Genomic DNA, 21,980 nt, shown 5'->3' with positions numbered 1-21,980 from the left:
ACTGACAATTTAATCTCCCTATCACATTGGGAGCTCACTAATTCATCCTGCCATCTCCTATACCACTCTTCTGGTAGCACGTCAACTCCCTTTGGATACTGGACCTCTTGCCAGATCTGGAGAGTACAAAGGCCTGGAAGGAGGAAGGTGGCAACACGCCTAAACATCTGCCATGTGCCAGGTCCACTGTGTGCCAGCCTCTGGGCAAGACACTTCACGTGTTATGGGTGCAGCTCATTTAACGACGAATTCAGATGTTAAAACTACAGATCTGGCAATCAGGAGAGTAGGAGGGTCTGAAGGTTTAAGTGTAAAGATACAGTTTTAGGGACGATGGTTGATGAAAGTGAAGGGAGAAGAGGCGAGATGGGAAAGGAAGGCATCTGGGAGCAAAAGAGCAAAACCCAGGGACACATGGGATGGGGGTGGGAGGGCGCGAGTGAAATGTAGAGAGGATACGGTGTAAGGGGCATGTTTGGGGTGAGCCCGAAATGAAGCCGAGGTAGAGTTGATGGCCAAAGTCCGATCCCGAGGGGACTGAGGTGTCTCATCCCCGGAAGGCTCCCCGAAAGACTGCAAGGGCTTGGAAACGGTGCCGGCCCCGCGAAAGGGAGGAGGAGGAGGGGAGGGGAAGGGAAGGGAAGGGAAGGCAAGGGAAGGGAAGGGAAGGGAAGGGAAGGGAAGGGAGAGGGCGGGAAAGCTACCACGACGGGGCAAGCCGGGCCACGGGGAAGCCCGAGAACGGGAAACACCAGCGCTGGGGCCAGGGGTGCGGGTGCAGAAGCCGGGCCCGGCCAGTACGTGGGGCTCCGCGCTTGGGGGGCGGGGCTGGACAACTGCCCGGGAGCAGAGGGGAGATGTGCGGCCCGGAGGCGACTGCGGCCCAGGGGTGCCAGGACTGAGGCGGCCCGGACTCGGAGCCAGGTAGGCGGCGGCAGGAGGACAGCGGGGCTAGGGCGGCGCTCCGAGCGGAGCTGTAGCGAGCGCGGCGTCCCCCTTACCTGGGATGAGTGAGGAGCCGCCGCGCCGCCTTCCCGGCATCCTGGGCTCAGCCGCTTCTCCCACTGCCCTAGGTGGGGGCCATTCCGCCCTCCCCGGGAGCCTGCCCTCAGCGCCAGGAGCCAGCTGCTGCCAGCCCGGCCCGGCCCCGCGGACAGCGCCGACGCGACCCGCGCCCGCGGTCGCCTCAGCAGCGACTCCCGCGGTCGCCGCCTCAGCGCCTGCAGCCAGCCTCTGGGGCGGGCGCGGGATCACACGCGTGCAGCGATTGGCTACCCTGCGCCCGGCCCGGGCGATGTGTCAGGCTCTCTGATTCGTGGGTTCCGGTGGCTGCCCTCCGAGAGGGGCGGGGCTCGGCCTCGCGCCCGGTCCAGCAGGAGCCGAGGGGCGGGGTGGGCCTGACGTCACGGCCGCGCGGGCGGCCCTGCGGCCTAGCGTGTGCGCGCTCCCTGCGGGGTTCCGGGGACGCCACCTTCCTGAGCCGGTTGTTGCCGAGCAACGGTGCGCGTGACCTACCTGGAGGGGAGCCCCGCGCTGGTGGCGGTCCACGCCGCCCCAACTCCCAACGTGGGTGTCCTTCATCCTTGAAACCCTGGGACAGGACGAGAGAACGAGCTTTTCCAAGAAATCCCCGCTCTGCTTGTCCCTGCTTCAAATACTACCCCTGTGATTGCCGCTGGCAGTGGAGCTTTCATCTCGTTAGATGACTACAAAATGCAAATATCAAATTCCCACAACATTACATTGCACACCAAAGTGTAAATGAGTGATAGTAGATTCTGTCCCCAACACAGGGGCGGGGAACTGATACTTGAAAAAAGAGAATACTACGAAAGGAGAAAAGGGCCAAGAAAGAAGGGGGAGACGCTGGGGAGAGGGCTGTAATTTCACAACTGAAAACAACCGTCCATGTTCATGGTTCCTTCCTACAGTCATATCCACACCAGGTTCTGTCAAAGCAATTATTTCAACTATAGGAACATAGATTGGAAAAAGCATGGGCTCAGAAATCTAAAAGCTGTATGCAAAATTCCTGTCTACCATCTTGGCATGAGTTTTGTTATCTCCAGAGTGATGTAAAGATCAAGTGAGGGCCACACAAAAATTTGTGCATGAATGTTCACAGTAGCCAGTAAAGTGGTAATAACCCAAGTGTCCATCAGCAGATTAATGGATAAGTAAAATATGGCCTATCTTTACAATGAAATATTATTTGGTCATAAAAAGGAATGAAGTTCTAATACATGCTACAAAGGAGATGAATCTTGATAATATCATGCTAAGTGAAAGAAGCCAGTCACAGAAGACCACATTTATATGAGTTCATTTATATGAAATGTCCAGAATAGGCAAATCCATAGAAAAAGCAAGTATATTAGTGGATGCCTTGGGCTGAGGGGATTGGGGGAAATGGGAAGTGACTGCTAATGGCTATGTGGTTTTTTTTGAGGGGGGAGTGATTGATGAAAATGTTCTAAAATTGATTATGATGACTGCACAATTCTGTGACCATACTAAAAACCACTGAATTGTGTATTTTAAGTAGGTGAATTGTGGTATATGACTTATATCTCTGCAAAGCTGTTATTTTTTTAAAAGAGCAAATGAGATAACAAATCTCTGAAAGCCCCAGGCTGTGGTACCGCTCTAAGAACAAGGGCTCAGTATATTTAACAGTTTTCTCTTTATCCAACCGGCAAAATCTTGTAAGCAATTTGATCTAAGGAAATTTAAAGAAATACCCACCATGATATGTTTCTTTGGAACATTTAAATCAAATGAAGAAGATGATCTGATTTGACCCAAGCTGCTCTGGGGCAGCAGAAATGGACCCCTATGATCATACAGCTCATCAAAAGAAAATAAAGAACATCAGCAGGCAGAGAGCAAGAGGACAGGGAAAGCAGACCGCTCTCTACAAGCTGATTCTAGATGCACCCGAGGCAGCACCCAAAGTCACTGAATTAGTCTTTTAACATTAAGGGCTGTGTCCCACTCCACTTTCTGCATTCCAGACCCCTTCAGGGAAACAGCTCACCTTGGCCTGAGTAATCTCGAAGCCACTGCCAGCACCACAAGGCATTAATCCCTTAAACACAGCCCCTGCCAGCTTTTCTCTACAAGCCAGCAATGCAGCTGAGATGACTTCCACAATGCCCAGAAAATACTTCACCCACCTACAAGACCTGAAGAAAAAAAACAAAAGACAAAAACTGTGTAGCCAGATTGAGGGGCTCGTGATTGTATCTCACCTATAAACTCTGAGAACAAATTCCAGACGTGGGGAATTCAGTAAGAACAGGGGACATGAATCCCACTGTTGGCTCCCTGCCTGTCCCGTGGCAGGATGTCTCCTTGAGCAAGACAGCTTCAGGTCGTCCAGAGACCATACCGTCTGCAAAAAACTGCCCAAAACAAGGAACTGTTTGATCTGAAGCGGAGCTCAGGGTCATTTGGGAACAAGCCTTTTCTGCTTTCTAAATCTACCCCCAACCCATAGAGTATGTGTTAAGAAACAAAGATGCCAAAATATACTCTAAAGTGAAAAGAATAAAGTTAAAAACTGTATGTAATATTCCCATTTGTATTTTTTTCAAGTACACGCACACGCACGTGCGTGCTCACTTTGTTATTTTCAGAGACAATCTCCAGAAGGATGCACAGTAAACTGGCAACAGTGGTTGTTTCTGGGAGGAAAACTGAGGGACTTGGGCTCAGGAGTGGGAAAAACATTTATTTTTCACTATATTCTTTAGCACTTTTTGAAATTTTTGCCCTGTGCTTGAATTATCTATTTTAAGTGAATAAATACATTTTTAATTTTTCAAAAAGAATTCTTCTCTGAAAAACTCACAGTTCAAGCCTGTATACACACCTGGTTCACATGACGTATGTATTGTTCTGTGTCATTTAGTTAAGTGTCATACTGAATCTACATACTCTGAACACTCTGCATCTCCGTTCCCTCCCCAGCTCTACCTCTTCCAGGTGATCAGCTCCAGCTCAGATAACCTCACCAGAGGGTGTAGACAGCTTCACTGACCAATAGGCAATTCAAAGGGCTCAGAGACTGTTTCTTCCAAACAGCCCAGCAGGCCCAAGAAAAGAGAGGAAGTGGGCCAGTGCTCACGGACCCCTCAGTGGGTACCCAGAAGCCGCTGCCCCTGTTCTAGTTCAACTTTTGCATGGCTTCTGCCTTCAGGAATCATCTTCCAGCCAGAAGGCCTGGCCGAGAGTCAGGAAGGACACCTGACTCCAGTCATTTCACCTCCTGGAAGGACTGTCTCTGTGCAGTACACCTTCCGGCTTTGAGGAGACCTAAAGAGGAAGCCCAGTCCTCCAGCACTTTTATTTAGGGGGTGGGGTGCAAAATTGTTGGCTTTGGTTTTTGAAAAGACAAAAGAATAGCAGATCTCCCTTCACGTCACTTCCACTCCAGGATCTGACCTGAAGAGAGGATGGCGACAGAGGTGTGAGGTGGAAGGTGGCAGGGAGGCCCTCAGAGATGGAAAACTGGGGAAGAGAATCATGCTAGGTCCTACTTTTTTATTCTCTGCCCCAGCCCCAGGGAGCTGGAAATGAGGGGCAGGAGCAAGCAGTTTGGACACGGAAAATGGACAGGATGGGCAACCTTTGCAAAGCGAGTAAAGGAGCAGAGATTTTTCCAAGAGCACAGATATGGCCATGAGAGGAAGTGGAGACGTGGGGACAAAATTCTCAAGGGTAAGGGCAGAAATGGTGATGACAGAAGATGGTTTGTCTACCTGATCCTCCGTCCTGTCCCCAGCACAGGGCCTGGCCTTGGCTGAATGAATGAATGGCTGGGCGGATGGACAGATGATTAGCAAAAGCTGCAGCTACCAATGAAGATGCAGGCAGCAGGGCAAAGCAGGGAGAGACACGAGAGAACAGGGGGGCATTCAGGGTCCTGCCTGGAAGGGCAGGGAGACTCTAGGTGAGGGCCCCAGAGCCAAAGATCCTTGATGGGGAATTGAGGGTTAAACTGCCACTCGACTTAAAGTGACCCCTAAAGCCCTGGCTGACTTGAACCAAGATGAAACACTTACCTGCAAACAGCATCAAAGAGCCAATGAACTGCAGGAGACACCTCACAATTCTCTTGAAGCTTGTGGGTTGGAGGGATTTGAGACAAAAAGAAAATGGGGATACAATTTAAAGAAAAGGCGAAAAAATGAGCATGCCTCTTCCCTTTCCCCACCCCTAGATCCAGGAAAACTGGCCAGGTCAGGCCCCTCAGCCACATCATCATTTTAAAATGAGAATCCAGCCCAGCCTATGAGCAGGCATTTTCCAAATGGCTAGAGAATTCCTGCACCTTCCAAAAATACCTCTTCATGCAGTTCCTGCCAGGAAGGGAGGGCCACACGCCCAGGCTGGAGCCAACAAGTTGGGCTTCCTGAGTCCAGGAGTTTCCACCCCCATGCTCCGCAGACCCCAGATACAGGAAATGCCCACTGCTCCACGGGTAAACCTAGCCAGACAGCTCCTGGTGCTGAGCCGAAGACTGGGAGCAAAGCATCCTCTAGTTCCACTTACGACAAAAAAGATTAAGTGACTTCTAGGAGTAGTTTCCAAATCTAGCTATTCATATAAACCACCTGTGCAGCTTTGTAAAACAGGCACCATGCCTCTGGTCAGTTTTGTAAAGCAGAAGCTCTCAGGGAAGGAGTCCCTCAACTCCCAAGGGAAAGAGATGGGGGTATTGACTGGGAGGTGGCTCAAGGGGAACTACAGAGAGGCTAGTTGATGATTTTCTGTTTCCTGACCTGGGAACTACCCAGTTTGTTCATTTTGTGAAAATTCATCAAACTATGCACACGTGCACTTTTCTGTACATTTGTTACACTTCATTTTTTATAAAAACTCCCAGGGAAAAATCTGCTCCCCTACCAGGTTTCAGAATGACTGAATTGGAGGTCAAAGATGAAGGGTTTAGGTTACACAAAAGAGAGATGCTGGGTGCTTCTGAGGATTGGCTGAAGGAGCAACAGGTCTGCCTTCCTTCCTAGGCGAGTCTCTGACCCTCAGGGGAGAAAAGCTCCAGATAGGGGAGGGCCCGGGATGGGAGGTGCATCTGAGAGCCTCTAGACCTTCTCTGCCCATGAACGCTGACCAGTGACACCAGTGCAGACTTGTCCTTTGCCCTGCCTCTTGGACAGGGCTTGCTCAGGCCTCCTGTGATCTGCGTCAAGAGGGCCATTTTCTCCTGTGGCTTTGGTTTTCCCTCCCTGGTTAAAGAGGCTGCAGAGGCTACCAGCTTCTCATCACCCTTCCTGGTCCCCTTCCTAGGGTGAGCAGCTTCTTCAAAGGATATGCGACTCCCAGGAGGATCTGGAGACCTCTAGCACCTGAGATTTACCAATGTCCTGCACCAGGCACTGTTCTAGGTGCTGAGGACACAGCAATGAGCAAGTCAGCCCGTGCTACCCTTACTGGGCTTACATTTGTTGACCTAAAACAATAAAGCAGCCAGCTATTTTTACCAGCAGAACAGGTTTACTCAGGAGCAGCAAAGAACCGCAGTTTGGGATAAGCAACTGTGGCAAACCACATGCAAGTCCAGTAAAGCAAAGGAGAGGAACCTTTTACGGAGGAGGAGGGGAAGTTGGGAGGGGCTGTTACAAACAAAAATTCATTGGGGATGCAAGGACTTCAAAGTAGAGTGGTTTTTCATTGGCTACGTTGTGGCAGTCTCTCATTGGCTGAGCTGTTGCCAGGCAGGGAGAAAGCCTTTCTTCCTCCTGATGGTGGTCCTAAGTAGTGTCACTTCCTGCTGGATGGTATTGGGTTCTGTATTGATGTGGAAAGGCGCTTGAAAGATGCCCTCTTCTGGCCTTCAAACTCCATTTTAGTGAGGTTTCCCTTTATTAATTTTCACATATTTTAATGTAAAGGCTGCCATTCACTTACATTCAAAGTGGGTCAGAAAATGCCACCCCAAGATATGCCACTGGCATATGGATTATTGTGAGCTAAAGGCAATCAAGAAACAGAAAACACAAGAGTTCTTTGTCCCCCTCCTTTCTGTCTGAGGCAGGGCATACATTTCCCTTCCGTAAAGGAAATTTCCATTGTAAATGTCCATTTCCCCTTATCAAGAAGGGGAGAACAACTTAAAGACAACGCTTGTCATCTTATCATCACTTGAATCTGTGTAACAAACCTTATTAAATAACACTTATCTACCACAAGTTTCCCAAATATTTGACTTAAAACATTTTACTGTCCCTGAAAGCCCAACCCCCACCTCCTTCCCCTATTAAGTTTGGAATATAAACTCTTTCACTCTAACCGCTTAAGGAGCCAGCTACTACCTTTGTCGGCTCCTGTGTGCCTGGCCAATAAACCTTCTCTCCTGATACAGGCAGACCTCAGGGATGTTGCAGGTTCAGTTCCAGACCACCCCAATACAGCAAGTATCACAATAAAGTGAGTCACATGAATTTTTTGTTCTCAGTGCAGATAAAAGTTATGGTGGCACTGTAATCTATTAAGTGTGCAATAGCATTATGTCTAAAAAACCAGTATACATACCTTCATTTTAAAATGCTCTATTGCTAAAAAAAAAAAAAATACTAGCCATCAGTAAGTCATAATCTTTTTGCTGGTAGAGAATCTTGCCTTGATGTTAATGGCTACCGACTGATCAGAGTGGCGATTACTGAAGGCTGGAGTGGCTGGGGCAATTTTTAAGAATAAGACAGTGATGAAGTCTGCTGCGTGACTCTTCCTTTCATGAACAATTTCTCTGTAGCATTCAATACTGCTTGATAGCATTTTACTCACAGAACTTCTTTCAAAATTGGAATCAATCCTCTCAAACTCTGCCACTGCTTTATCAACTGAGTTTATGTCATATTCTAAATCCCTTGTTGTCATTTCAACAGTCTTCACAGTGTCTTCACCAGGAGTAGATTCCATCTCAAGAGACCGGTTTCTTTGCACATCCATAAGAAGCATCTTCTCACGCATCAAAGCTTTATCATGACCTTGCAGCAATGCAATCACATCTTCAGGCTCCACATCTAATTTGAGTTCTCTTGGTATTTCCACCACATCTGCAGTTACTTCCTCCACTGAAGTCTCGAACCCCTCCAAAGTCATCCATGAAGGTTGAAATCAACTTCTGCCAAACTCCTGTTAACACTGATATTTTGACCTCTTCCCACGAATCACAAATATTCTTAATGTTCTTAATGGCCTCTAGCATGGTGAATCCTTTCCAGAAGGTTTCCAATTTCATTTGCCCAGATCATCAGAGGAATCACTGTCTATGGAAGCTATAGCCTTATGAAATTTATTTCTTATATTATAAGACGTGAAAGTCACACAGACATAGAAAACAAACTTTTGGTTACTGAGGGGAAGGGGGAGGGAGGGATAAATTGGGAGTTTGAGATTGGCAGATACAAACTACTATGTACAGATTAGATAAACAACAAGGTCCTACTGTATAGCACAGGGAGCTATATTCAATTGCTTGTTGTAACCTGTAATAAAAAAGAATACATATATATATAAATATATGTATATGTGTATATATATAAATAACTAAATCACTATACTGTATACCAAAAACAAAGATAACTGTAAATCAACTGTACTTCAATTTTAAAAATTTAAATTAAAAAAAAAGACTTGAAAGTCAAAATTACACCTTGATCCATGGACCGCAGAATGGATGTTGTGTTAGCAGGCATGAAAACATTAATCTCATTGTCCATCTCCATCAGAGCTCTTGGGTGACCAGTGGCACTGTCAACAAACAGTAATACTTGGAAAGGAATCTTTTTTTCTGAGCAGTAGGTCTCAACAATGGGCAAAAATATTCAATATTTGTAAACAGATGGGCCGTCATCATGGCTTTGTTGTCCCATCTATAGAGCACAGGCAGAGTAGATTTAGTGTAATTCTTAAGGGGCCTAGAATTTTCGGAATGTTAAGTGAGCATTGGTTTCAAATTAAAGTCACCAGCTGCATTAGCCCCTAACAAGAGAATCAGCCTGTCCTTTGTAGTTTGAAGCCAGGCATTGACTTCTACTCTCTAGCTATGAAAGTCCTGGATGGCATCTTCTTCCAATAGAAGGCTGTTTTGTCTACATTGAAAATCTGCTGTTTCGTGTAGCCACCGTCATTAGTTATCTTTGCCAGATCTTCTAGATAACTTGCAGCAGCTTCTACCTCAGGACTTGCTGCTCCACCTTGCACTTTTATGTTTGGAGCTGGCTTCTTTCCTTAAACCTCATGAACCAAATTCTGCTAGCCTCAAACTTTTTCTTCTGCAGCTTCCTCACCTGTCTCAGCCTTCACAGAATTGAAGAGAGTTAGGGCCTCACTCTGCATTAGGCTTTGGCTTAAGGGAATGTTGTAGCTGGTTTGGTCTTCTAATCTGACCAGTAAACTTTCTCCATATCAGCAATAAATAATTTTAATAATAATAATAGTAATAATGTTTTGCTTTCTTATCATTCATGTGTTCACTAGAGTAACACTTTTAATTTCCCTCAGGAACTTTTCCTTTGCATTCATAACTTGGCTAACTGTTTGGCTTAAGAGACTTAGCTTTTGGCATATCTTTGTTATTGACCTGGGTTCTTGGTCTCTTTAATCAATGGACATTGATGAGAGACCAGATAAGAAATTCAGGCAAGCCTTTACTGGGGCTCATGCTGCAGCACGAGGGAGTGAAAACAAGTGACAGGTTCCCTTGTCTGCTCCCTGGGTGGGGTGGAGAGGGGGCGAACTGGTCCTTTAAATGGGGTGAGGATATAGCTCAGTGGTAGAGCATGTGCTCAATCCTCAGTACCTCCACTAAAAATAAATAAGTAAATAAACAGCCTAACACCCCATAAATAAATAAATAAATAAATAAATAAATAAATAAATAAATAAATAAAAACTGCCCCTTACGAAATTTTCTTAACGAAAAAAAAATTTCAGCGAGGAAAAATTGGTGAGAATAGCACAATCAGCCCCAATACACGTACCCTTACCAAGTGTCCAGCTGCTGCTTCGTTTGATTTAATCTATCTATCTAGCTAGCTAGAATTACCATTATTTTTATTGTTATTAAACCCTTTGAAACTAAATTACAGACATTATGTTTTGCATCCCTTTACCCCTAAATGCTTCATTGGTATCTCCTAAAAACAAGGACATTCTCTTGTACAATGATCCAGTGAAGCAAATTTAACATTGATATGACACTATTATCCACGTATATAGTCCATATTCAAATTTCTCCGGTTGCCCCAACTATGTCCTTTACAGCTAATTTTCCTTTTTCCTTCTAATCTATGTGTTGTATTTAGTGTCTGTCCCTTTAGTCTTCTATAATCTGGAACGGTTTCTCACGCTTTCACTCTTGACGCATACTAGTTATTTGTAAGATAGCCTTCAACTTGACTTTGTCTGCTGTCTCAGATTACCCATTTGGGGCACAGAAAGGCCCCAGGTGTGAGGCCATGCCTTTCTTCATACATGGCAGCAGGGGACACACATGGGGTCAGTTTGTCCCATTACTGGGGAGGTGGAATTTGATCATCCGGTTAAGGTGGTAGCAGCCAGGTTTCTCCACTGAGAAGTTATTGGGGTTTTTTTTCATCCTTTGTAACTCATAAGTAATCTGTTGAAATGACTTAGTATTGCAGAGACTGTGAAAATATCCTCTTCCTTGTCTGATGATGATTCCTACCTGGCTGTGATGTGCCTACCAGTCATCCAAGGAAAGTGGAGCTGGCCGCTGTCCCGGAGCTGAGGCGCTGGACATCACCGAGCTGGGATGGGCAGAGAAGGAAAAGCGCTGGGGACAGGAAACTGTGCAGAGAGCCTGAGTGCCTGAGTGCTCTGCTGGGAGCCGAGCTGCAGCTCACGGAGCGGTGGGTAGCAGGCACCCTACACCAGGCACCTTAAGGCTGCCTCAAGAGTACTGGCCCTTCACCAGAATCAGGACCCGGAGAGGGACCAGTTTGCAGGAAGCAGGAAGCTCATCCTTTCCTCCTTATTCCCTGGTGGCCCCTGGTGCTCAGTGAGGGGAAATGCCCCAGAGGCATCATTTCCAGAATATTTCTAGGGGCCTGGAGAATCTGAAGGGTTTTAGCCCTCAGGGCCTGGTCTGATCCTCCCAGCCAGGCCCCCACACCCTCCTCCTCCCCCGCCGGTTTGCTCCACTCCCTACAAATATTTACTGTGAAGTTGGACACAACCCTGGGCTGGCAGTCATGGTGGAACACAGGGGGTGTGCACCCATGGGACACACACAGCCCCGGACAAACTGGCCACAAGTTCTTATCTGCCAGACAGAAGGTGTACTGTTTGCTCATGGCTGCCTTAAAAAACGACCACAAGTTGGGATTTTTTTCTCTTATGGTTCTGAAGGGTAGAAGTCTGAAATCGAGGTGTCAGCAGGGCTGTGCTCTTTCTGCAGGCTCTAGGGAAGACTCTTACCTGGCCTCTTCCAGCTTGTGGTGGCTGCCAGAAATCCTTGGCTTCCTTGGCTGCAGCCTCCAATTTCCACCACTGCGGTCACATGGCTGCCTCCTCTCCTCTCTCTTATAAGGAAACTTGACAATGGATTTTGGGCAGGATCCTAGGGACACCCGGATAATCCAGGTTGATCAAGTAGCAAGATCCTTAACTTATTTACATCTCCCAAGATCCTTTTTCCCTCTAAGGTCACATCCACAGGTTCTGAGAGTTAGTACGCATCTTTTGGGGGCCACTCTGCAACTCACTACAGAAGATATCCATTTGCTTTCTTCCATTCTGCACAAATGTTAGTTTTCCACATGTTTCTCTGCACAAATTCTGTATTGATGGTTAGGGGTTATTAAATGGGTCCCTGATGGCTGTTTGGGGCCTACCCAAATATTTCTGTCCTCCCCTGACACACACACACACACACACACTCACATATCTACACACAGAGATTTACACATGGTACCCAGGTACTTGTACAGAAATGTGCGTGGATGTTGTATTCATTCATTTTACACATATTTCTTGAGTGCCCACCATGTGCCAGGCCCCATGGAGGCACTGAAAACACCGCAGCGAACAAGACAGCAAACCCAGGCCTTGTTCACATTCTGGTAAAATATTTACATGCACACAACAAGCATAATTTGGATGCAGACTATGCAAGGCTTTTTCATGTCCTGAGCTCCCAGAAGGGCTGAATTCAGCAATTCTAGGCCACAGGCAGCAAGCAAATGTGAAGGCCCTTAATGCAAATAAACAAAATCACAAGCAAGGTAGTTTTAAAAACAACAAACCGTTGATTAAGTGAAACAGTTATGAGCAGAGGTGAACCCCATTTCTGAAAGAGCCAATCTCTGCATTGTTTTGGAGGGCCTTGAGTTCCGGGATCTGAGATAGAGGAGCCTGAACAAAGGGACCAGCCGGGCCTTCAACAGCCAGAGAGGGCTGAACACACGCACGTGCTGGATTTGCAGATGGCCCCAAGGACAAGGAGTGGTGGGCCACACGGGGTAACAGAGCCTGACCACGAGAGACACAGCCGGAAGCTGGGCATCAGATGTTGGCAATGATGTGCAGGATAAGGTGAGACGAATGACCATATCCTGGCATTATTTACTCAAACCGACACTCACACTAGCACAATGGGTATGTGTTATGCCAAGTTGGCTAGGCTGATCTACAGACTCCAGAATTTCAACTCCAGTAGGATTCCAGTTAGGGTGGACCACAACAATGTTCTCCCATGAGAGTCAGAGGATGGAAGGAAGACAGCAGCCACTGTGTAGCATACACACAGGTTCTCCCTGCAATTTGTTATTTACTCAATTGTTCTCTCTTCCCCTTGGATCTCCCTTCTGGAGTGCCTGTGAACGAGCTTCTGCCTGTGCCTGTGGGGTTCCAGCCGGCTTGTGACCTCCCCTTCCTTTATTGAATGAAAACCATGGGTAGCATTCTACTAGGTTTTCTTTTTTTATAACTTCTTTTTTTAAAAAATCATATCTTGAGTGAGTCATAAGTGAATCATTTCACTGACCAGAGCTTCCAGAACAGGCCACTATCTCGGCTATTCTTGACTCTTTGTATTTTCATATAAATTTAGAATTAGCTTGTCAAGTTCTATTTTAAAATATATTGAGATATTCTTCAATTTAAAAACAAAAAAATGTTGAGATTTTGATAAGGATTATGTGTAATCTACAAATCAATTTGGGGAGAATTAAGCCTTAAAATACTGAGTTTTTCAGTCCATGAACATGGTATATTTCTCCAGACTCACATGGATCAATGAATACAAAAGAAGACACCAAAATGGTGTGATGTTTGGTTCAGTGGACACCCACAGGAATGACTGGCTATCACTACTCACCTTTTAGTTGCTGCCCTTGCTCCTTCTTCCAGGCTGCTTCTAGGCTGCCAAGTTTTCATGTGACCTTGTCCACTGCCCACGGCTGATTGGCTCAGGGGAAGGCACCTGCCGCAAGCTGATCCAATAAGAGTCTTTTCACAGGTTTTTTTGGACCAGAGACTGAAAGAGAGTGGAAACAAGCTATTTTGGTGTCTGAGGTTGTAAAAATGTAAAATGTAGGAGCTCTTTACAACCATGTTTCAGATTTTGTGGACTGGAAGATTGGAGGTAGGTGCATTGCTAAGAAAGAAGAATGAAGCTCAGAAAGGCACAGAGACAAGACAGAGAGGCTTGTGGTGTTTGAGTCTCTGGCACATACAATATCTGGAGTCTCACTGCATTCTTGCTCCTGGGTTCCAAGAGACTCATTTTCCAAGAGATCCATTGGTTACCAGGGTCGAATGTTCCTTAAAATAAGTTCATCTTTAGACTTGAGCTAGCTTGAGTTGGGTTTCTATCACTCACAACCACCAGTCCTACCTAAGGCAGTGGAGTAGACTGAAAACAGATATTCTCAAATAGTTTCCAGGTGAGTTAGCCTGGGCCCCTGGCTTTAAAAGGCTCACAGTTTGTATTGCACTCAGGTGCCCCTAAAAGGACCTTCTCTGACTCAGGCCAGCCCTCTTTGCTCCTTTCCTCTGCAGGAATTTTTGCTGCCTTTCTTGAGATAGGTAATCAGAGGTGATCTCCCTTATCCTCTATTTTTAGTGGAGGATTTATCTGATCTAAGCACTTGTCTTATTTTTATGTTTGGATGCCAAATTTCGGTTGGAATTTAATTACCATATTTGTCACTAAGATCACCCAGATGATCACTCTAGGGCTGTTATATGCCCAATCTGCAAGTGTTGCATATGTTGATGTCAAGGGGCCCCCAAATAAGATGTAAGCACCAGAAGGGATTTCAAGCAAAATACTAAAAATCTTCACCACTTCTGCCTCTCTTGATCATGACCCTATTTACCATGAGGCAGAGGGTGTTATGGTGATAAGGGTCTGAATTTTCAGGAGATTGGAGGGAATAATTTTGAAGATACTGTGCTGCAGGGAAAGAGTATGTCCTATATACACAGAGAGTCTACACTTTGATAAATTCAAATCTTAAATAGTCTTCACTTTCATGAGTTCCATATACTATATACTAATAGACCCATTGCAACCTTCAAAGACTGAATTTGAACTTTTATCTCTCAGCTGACTCTGGATGATTTCAGGTTAACTCCTGGGGGTGCTGTGTAGCTGCCAAGAGTCCCACTTCAGCATCATCTGTTGTCACCACTCTCAGTATAGAAACTGATGTCATTATTTAAATATTTAATTGACTAGAAAATACTATACTAATGAAAGTTCTGATCGGTGATAAGAAACAAGGGTCTCATATGCTTAATACAGTTGAGACAAAAGTGGGAATGGTTAGCTGAGCTAAAATTGGTGACTTTAGCTTCAAGCCAGGTGTTCACCACACTGAAACTAGTCAATTACATGCTTATTTGGAAAAAAAATAAACTTTTGTAGGACAATAAAAGACTGGGGAAATGCATTCTTTTGGACAGGGCCTGAAATGTTATATGGCCTCCTTCCACGGCCCTGAGAAGCATCACAAAACTACTCAAGTTTTCTACAATTCCACAAGGCAGCCTGTTCTTGGCCTTTTCTAGGTTACCCTGACAACTCCAAGGAGGTTCTGGCCACTAAACTTTAAAAGAGTTGTAAAAATTGTATCATGTTCCAAACTTTCGAAATCAATGTTTTATTACTTTTGTTAAAAACAAGACAAGAGGCCCAAAATGGAGTCACTTATACTAAGCCCCACGTCGCCGAACAGAGACTTCATAATTACAGTGTTGGCGTCTCCTGGGGATAGAATCTTAAGCCAGTCAAGGAGGAATCACCTGGACAGCCCTAGTGAGGTAATCCACCTGATAGACCCGTGCTGTCCTCTAAAAGGATGTGACTTTGTCGCAACCAATCCACTTTTTACTCGTATAACTTCCTTGTCCCATTCTTTCTGCTTCTAAATCTTGTAATTTGTACAGTGCCCTGGATTTCCTCTCTATCTGCTAGGTTGGATGCTGCCCAATTCATGAATCATCAAATAAAGCTAATAAGATCTTTAAGATTTACTCAGTTGAATTTTTTTTAACACTTTGTAATATAAATATATCTACAGCTATTCATTTATAGCTAGATGATGACAGAGAGATAGAGAGATAGAGAGATACTGTATGAGATTTATTGAACACTAGTCAATGATGTCTGGATCTGATTGGGAGAAAAAGCATCCAGACCTCAAAAACTGAGGCAAGGGACTCTAGAATTTCTGAACTGATGAGTTAAAATAGCTTGGGAATGTGCTGTCTGCTGGGGAATAGCCACATGAAGACACATTTTACTCATTAATGCTGATGCAGGCCAGATTGCTTTCCAAGAAACCCTGCCCTGTCACTTTTTCCAGCCATTCTTGTCTGAGGACACAGAGGAAATTAAGAAAGGCTGGGTATTCTTGGAAGGAAAGCTCTGCCTGAGCTTGGTGGCCTGAGTTTCAGCAGGGGGTGTGTGCAGTGAAGGCAGTGATGACAGAAGGAGCAGCTCCCTGGGTCCTCAGGCAAGAGAAGGGGATTCGGCAACTGGCTACTTCCAGAGACCACACTCCTCCAGGTTTGGAGGTCACAGAGGAGAATTCATGTCCAGAATCCAAATATGACCCCTCTCCCCCTGTGCTTCTGAAACACAGCCAGGGCTCACTTCTTAGCCAATTACTCTATCCCAAGAGATTTTGCAACTTGGGTAATTGATTTGGAATAAAGCAGCTAAGTACCCAGTACTGTTAGCTCAGGGGATCTTAACTGGAAATACATCACCAGGGGAGATATTTCAAAAGACCCTGGACCCCTGTTCTGAACTCCCTGAATCAGAAAACCTGGGGCCTAGACCCAAGTAGTTTGAGAAAGGTCATGGAGGTTCTAATGCAAGCCTGGAGTCAAGGACCACTACAAAAGAATATGATGCCAATAAGGCCAGGCCATGGTGTTGATTTTGTTGTTGTTGTTGTTGTTAAAAATGTCAGTTTCACCTCAGTCACCAGAATACATCAGAAGCTACAATCTACAGTGTGCTAGAACAGCATACAAATCATACATCTTGTTAAAGTGAAGATTGTGATTCAGCAGGTCTAAGGTGGGGCTGACAATTTACATTTCTAACAAGTTCCTAGCTAGTGCTTATGCCGCTGGTCCAGGGTTCAGGCTTTGTCTAGGAAGGGAGCTAGGTCAGTGGTTCTTCACCTGGGGGGATTTTGCATCACCACCCCCAGGGGACATCTGGCAGTAAGAAATGTCCGGAGATGTTTTTGCTTATCAGCTGGGGAAGGGGAGGGCTGATGGAGGCCAGGACTGCTGCTAAACATCCTGCAGCGCACAGGACAGCCCCCACAGCAAAGAATTATCTGGCCCCAAATGTCTGTGGCTCTGAGGTTGAGAAGTCCTGGGCTATAACAAATGTAGAATTTATAACGTTTCTGAAAAGTAGTTACTTTAATCTTAACTCCTTGCTCCATCAAAGGTATAAAAAGGTTGGCAATTGGATTTAAGGAGGAAATTTTTTGGAGAGAATTTTATAGAAGGAGAGAGGTGCATTTGCTTCACACCCAGTGACTGAGGAGAAGAATTCCTCAGAGAACTCAGCCAAGTACCCAACCCTCAAAGAAACTGGCTCTAAAATCCAGCTCATGGCAGTAGCACTCAAATAAGAACTTTCCTGTTTCCCTTTTCTCTCTTCCGTTTTTTGTATTCCAACTTCAAGGGCTCAAAAGTCAGCCACTTAGAGCCCATTCCCCCATTCCAGGCTTCCCATCCATATCCAAGATCACAGTCTTCACTCCTGAGAATCCTCTCACCCCTAACCTCCCACCAGGTTTTCGGAGCCTTAATGAAACGTTCCTCTTTTGACCATCCTAGCTTGGGGTGATTTGGCCCTTTCCCAGTTTTTCTAGTCTTACTGTCACAGCACTCTATGTATGGCCCTGTTATCAAAGCTCTCCTCACGCTGTGTCCTTTTTTTAAAACAGCTTTAGAGAGATGTAATTCACATTCTGTACAATTCACCAATTTAGAGTGTACCATCCAGTGGTTTTCAGTACATAGAGACACGTGTAACCATCACCATAGTCCATTTTAGAACAACTTCAGCACTTCCAAGAGAAACCCTGTACCCTTTAGTTATTACCCTTTATCCTCCATCTCCCTCTAGTCCTAAGCAAACTCTCTGTCTCCATAGCTTTCCCTGTTATAGACATAAAATATGAATGGATTCATGTAATATGTGGTCATTTGTAACTGGCTCCTTTCACTCAGCATCACGTTTTCAAGGTTTATCCATGTTGTAGCACATATCAGTACTTCATTCCTTTTTATGGCCTAATAATATTTCATTATGTGAGTATGCTACATTTTGTTTATCTAATCAGTCTATAGACATTTGGGCTGTCTCCATCTTGTGGCTATTGCGAATCATGCTACTGTGAACACTTGCGTACAAGTTTTTGTGTGGACATATGTTTCCATGTCTCTTGGCATTGCACCTAGAAGTGGAAGTGCTGGGTCATATGGTAACTCTAAATTTAGCCATTTCAGGACCTGCCAGACTGTTTTCCTGTGGCCGCGCCATTCTACTCTGCCACCAGCAGGAGGCTTCCACTTTCTCCACATCCTCATCCATGCCCGTCTGTCTTTATGAGCATCGCCGTCTAGGTAGGTACGATGTGTATCTCCTTGTGGTTTTGATTTGCATTTCCCTGATGGCTAATGATGTTCAACATCTTCTCATGTGTCCTTGGGTCATTTGTGTTTCTTCCTTGGAGAAATGTTGATTCAGATTCTTCGCTTATTTTTTAATTGGATTGTTGTTTTTATTACTGCATTAACAGTTCTTTCTATACTCTGTATACAAGTCACTTATTAGACATAAGATTTGCAAACATTTTCTTCCATTCTGTTGGTTATCTTTTTACTTTCTTGAGAGGGAGCAAAGATAGCCCATAGAGGAATCTTATGTTTGGCAAAAATATCCAGGCCCTAGTACCTCGGTCACACTTAGTCATTGTCTGGGGGTAGCCCAATAGGATGATGGCCTCAGCGTGTAAACTGAGGCAGCCTGTGAGATGCTGACCGCTGGACCTGCCCGCCTGGCAGCTGAAGGACAAGTTCTTTCTTGAGGGGGACCCAAATGTCGCATCTCCATGGCTGCCAATGTTTTTTGTTTCCAAAAGGATAATCCCATAAAATATACTTGCTTGCTTTCTCTTTTCTCTTTTTCAGGAGCCAGATGAGGAGAGGCAGTGTTTCTTTAGGTGAAAACAGAGTCCTCAGCCTGGGTCCTGTGAGCCAATGAGCCAAGGGTGTCTGGAACGTTCCATGGTGGTGTTCCCGGGATGAGGCAGGGCACCCAAGGGAGGAGCTCTGAGGGCACCAGGGAGGCCAGAAGCTGAACAGGCCTGCAGTCCCAAATGTACCAAAGACCCGTGCGCCCCGGTGCCTCCGAGCTGAATGTCTGAGGCTGTGCAATTTTCTCACATGCAAATGTACGCAGCAGGTAGCAGGGTCCAGGTTTAAATTCGGGTCTGACTCCAAAGCCTGGACTGTTAGTAACGTCACAGGCAGTGGGTGGGAGAAGCTGAGAGTAAGGGAAGGATGCTTAGACCTCTATGGAGAAGGGAAGTGAAGCTAATTAGGTGGCTACAGGGATATGGAATGATTTAAATTCGAACATAATCCTGGTCTGGAACCCTATTTGGTTAGGAATTTCACTTCTGTGAGTAGAAGTAGAGATAAGAAGAATGAAGGAGTGAGGGAGAATTTCTGGGCAGGGTAAAAGAAGACCCAAGGCTCCAGTTTCCTCACCCATAAAATAGTATGATACTAGTAACACTTACTTGTAGGATGTAATAAGTTAGGTCTGTAAGGTGTTTAGCACAGTACCTGGCTCATGAAAAGCACTTAAGACATAGTCATTATTCTTTATATATACACTTAACACACATTATTGTGCCAAGAATTCAGGATCCAACTGACTATATTTATATATAATTTTTTTAAAAAGAGACAAAGAATTGGGGATCCAGTGGTAAACAAGATTCCTGTCCTCATGGAGCTTAAATTCTAGTGCAAGAAATAGAAAACTGGAAAAAAAAAAGAAAAGAAATAGAAAAATGGACACCTAATTATGTAATTTGTTACTTAAAGTCAATTTTCTTAAGTATGACAAGGAAGACGGTCAGAATGTTGTAAGAGCATCTGAAGAGTTAGGAGAACCTGGTCCAGGGAAACAGCCTCACAGCTGGTCAGAATTACCCAGCTCCACGTTCAGCTAGAAGCAGCTCAGGGGTCCAACTGTAACCTTAGGAGATCCTGGCTACCCTCTCTCTCACCCCATCCTGCTCCACAACAAAAGAATCTCCCATCAGCATAGTTCTCCATTCTTGGAGCTTGGATTGGAATAGTCCATCCAAAGCTCCTGGCAAAGGCAAAGACGCAACACTTAGAAGCTTAGAGCAGAAGTCTGTTCAAGAGGACACCGAACATGAGAACTGGACAGGATATTATTTGTGGTGTTCCGCAGAACTAACAACCCAGGAAATTCTGAGGAGGAAGAGATCAGGATGCCAGTCAGATTTTACGGCACTCCTCAGATTGCTCTTCGGGAAAATTCAATTCCTGGAAAGCAACCAGCCTTCCAGCTATAAATCAATTTCAGTTCTTTCATCCTTCCCTCCCTCGATTCCTCTCCCCTTCTCTTTCTTTCCTCCTCCCTCCCCTCTTTCTTTCTTCCTTCCTTTCTTCTAACTTAATTTTTTCCAATGATAAAAAAATGCATCTTTATTACATACACTTTAGAACACACAGCTAAATATTAAAATGGAAAGAAAAACACTACACAGAGACAATCGCTAATAATATTTTGATAGTTCCTTTTGGCCTTATTGTACAGTGTTTAAAAATCGTAGATGAGCACATAGATTCTTGCAGCAAAAGCCTCCCATTGGTTCGTGCCTCCCTCTAGCCAAGCCCTTGTGGATGCCCACCCGCACTGACTCTGGGCTTGGTCATCCTGAGTGACTTCGGCCAACGGGACATTGGCAAACGTGAGGTGAACAGAGGCTTGGAAGTGCTTGCACCTTGGGACTTGTTTGCTGCTCTCTGAAACCATGAAACTGCTACGAGAAGAAGCTGGGGCTAGCTTTTTGGAGGATGAGATCACACGATACAGAGATGAACTGCCCCAAATGAGGTCCCCTTAGACCAACCAACCTGCCAAGCACCAGACACGTGAGTGAATCCTTCCCAGACTGTCCAGACCCAGCCACAAAACATCCAGACACACAAAACGAGGGAAATAATAACTGCTCATTGCTTAAGTGACCAACTGTGGAGCACTTTGTTAGATGGCAAAAGCTGACTGATACACTAATTTATATAAAATCCTGTGACCATTTTTTTTGCACTTGATATTTCAACACAAGCACTTTGTCATATGATTACAACTACTCCTGAACATCTGTTTTTAACAGCCACCCAAGAGTCCCATGAGGAATACATCTAGTTTACAAAATTGTTGCCCTATTGTTTGACATTTAGGTTGTTTTAATTTTGGCACTCATCACATGTGTGGGACTGATGTTTATGCATAAAGATTTTTCCTGTATCTTAGATTATTTTCTGAGAATAGACCCTCTGGAGTAGAATTACAGAGCCAAAGTGAAAGGTCTTTTATTTTATTTAGCTTCTTATAATGGAAATTTAAACAAACAAAACATCAAATAGAAGAGTATAATGCACCCCGTGTACCAGCTCCTGGCTTTCACAATTATCAGTGTTTTCTCTTCTTCTTTCATGTATCTAATCTCCACCTCCACTTTTTTTTTCCTGAAGTATTTTAATCTATCATTTAACCTGGACATTTTTAGTATGTATTTCTAACTGATAAGGACTGTTTAAAAAAATAGGAACAGTTCCATTATCACACCTGACAACATTAACAACAGTACGTTAGTCTCTTCCAACACTCGGTCCCTGTTAATTTTCCCTGATTGTCTGAAATTATATTGATTTATTCAAATCAGTATCCAAAGAAGGTGTTAACTGAATGTCTTAACGTATTGCTCTGGTAGATTTCCCAGGAACTGGATTATGATGATATTTAATGTATTTCTCTAGGCCTCATGTTTCCTGTTATTCCAGAGGCTTGATTAAATTAACATTTAAATGGCGGGGAGTGGTGGGAGGGTCAAGAATACGTCATTGGGGATGATATGCTTCCTATTGCGTCACATAGAAAGGTCAGAACATCTGGTTTTCCCTTTGATCAGTGGGTTCGGAAGCTGTCAGCCTGACTTTCCCATCATGAAGGTCCCACCGACAATTCACCTAATGCTTTTATTAGCCATCATCATTCGTAGCCATTGATGACCACTGCCTAAATTTATTATTTCATTAGGGATTGCAAATAGTGATTTTCTAATCTAATTCCTCTTGCGTCAGTTCTTTAAAAGGAAATTTCTTAGGTATCCTAAAACATAGTT

The 21,980-nt window shown here is 44.9% G+C and overlaps 1 protein-coding gene across 2 annotated transcripts in view; it reads right to left on the bottom strand.

Moving 5' to 3' along the window:
- Window positions 1-1,230, bottom strand: part of TPST1 (tyrosylprotein sulfotransferase 1) — a 69,823-nt gene extending 68,593 nt beyond the window's left edge. For both annotated transcript variants that reach the window (XM_031687381.2, XM_031687376.2), the window contains exon 1: window positions 1,002-1,230. The gene's annotated coding sequence lies outside the window, so the exon portion shown is untranslated. The remainder of the gene's footprint in view (window positions 1-1,001) is intronic.
- Window positions 1,231-21,980: the final 20,750 nt, after the last annotated feature.

The sequence above is a fragment of the Vicugna pacos genome, chromosome 18 (genome assembly GCF_048564905.1).
Source record: "Vicugna pacos chromosome 18, VicPac4, whole genome shotgun sequence".
NCBI classification, from domain to species: Eukaryota; Metazoa; Chordata; class Mammalia; order Artiodactyla; family Camelidae; genus Vicugna; species Vicugna pacos.
Note: the sequence above shows the minus strand (reverse complement) of the source record. Positions and strands in the feature narration are given on the sequence as shown.